Here is a 1,491-nt window from a genome sequence, read left to right as displayed (position 1 = left end):
AAACAGCCTTCACTAGTCAGACACCTGAGAGCACATAGGTAATTCTGAAACACATGCCCACAAAAATCCATTCACGCTGTGATATTTATCTACTGCTGCACTTAAGAGAAGCCAATAGGCTCACCCCTGCCTTGTGTCCCAAGCTGCCTCCACCACCAGTCTTCTTGGGGGGGAAAGAGTTTGAAGGTTAACAAGAGGAAGTGGGTAAGAAATTAATCCCCCCCCAAAAAACAGATGACACTAGAATTTAACCCTTAGTTCTACCAGAGCTTCCACGTAGAAGCTATTTCAGAAGGGTTTACCACTTAACCAGAAACACTTGCAAAGATGTAACCTAGGACGGAAGAGGCTTCACGTCATGAATTTTTTTTAGCTGCATTAGAAAGCTGTTTACCATTTATATATTAAGGGAAGAAATAGCACAAGATTTGTTTTATAAATAAATCCATTCAAAAGCAGCCAAGTTAGAGTCAAATTTCATAATGCCAAGCTGACCAAAAAGCCCACATTTTCTCTCTCCCTGCCCAAACCTGAAAGAATCACAGGTAAGAGGAGACACTGCTCTGTAGCCCAGGATGCAGAGTAAATGATGCAGTAGGGTAAACGCACATAGCTGTAGGAGACAGGCCCACAAACACAGCCTCTCCTCATGCACATCTCCAGGACTGCCCTCCACCCTTAAGAAAGAAGGAAAGAAAAAAAGACCTGGAGTCCCCACTGCCCTCCCACCAACACAGCACATCTCATTGCACAGATGTTGCCCCACCTACGCAAGAGTGTTCTACCTCTTTCGCTTGCAAAAGAGACTGCTAGATTGAAGATTTAATGTTTAAATCCAAGCAAGCAGCTCAGCTGGGATACCTGTAGCGCTGCGTAAGCTGGGACTGTTTTTCAAATGGACTTCATACAGTGCATTACTGGATATCCTTGATGCACAGTGCATGCCGCTGCTGGAGCTTTATACATCCACAGCATGTACAATATGCATGCCGGTCACCAGTTGCTGCTCTGCAATTTTTTTATTTATCGTATAAGAAATAAGGTGTCCCACGCTACCTAAAGTTATTGTGTACAACCTCTTTCCCTAAACCCACAGCTAACACTCCCTGTGCAGATTCATTTATCCTGGCTTCTTCTGAACCTTAGTTGCCTCAGAGGCAGGAAGGAGAAGAAGACTGTTCTCCCCCTGCCCTTCCCACCAGCACTGGAAGTGGGGCTCTTCCTTTTACCACACTCGGGCAAACTCAAAGTGTGGGGGGAATAATCCGGGAGGGGGGGGTCAGATGTGCTGCTGCCAAAAGAAAGAAGGGGGCGAGGAACCAAGGGAGGAGAGAAGCGGAGGAAGAGCCCAGCTCTCCCGAGGCAGAGGCAGGGACCGAAGTACCGGTCTTTCCACGCACTTCCACCCGCGGAGACGGAGGAGGGGGCAGGGGCGCGGGGGAAGCGCTGCCGCCAGCCAGCCAGGGCCCGGGGCTGCCCGCGGGGCGGCGG

Source organism: Crocodylus porosus, unplaced genomic scaffold (assembly GCF_001723895.1).
Source record: "Crocodylus porosus isolate Cpor-Errol unplaced genomic scaffold, CroPor_comp1, whole genome shotgun sequence".
In the NCBI taxonomy this organism is placed as follows: domain Eukaryota; kingdom Metazoa; phylum Chordata; order Crocodylia; family Crocodylidae; genus Crocodylus; species Crocodylus porosus.
This window is presented reverse-complemented; position numbering follows the sequence as displayed.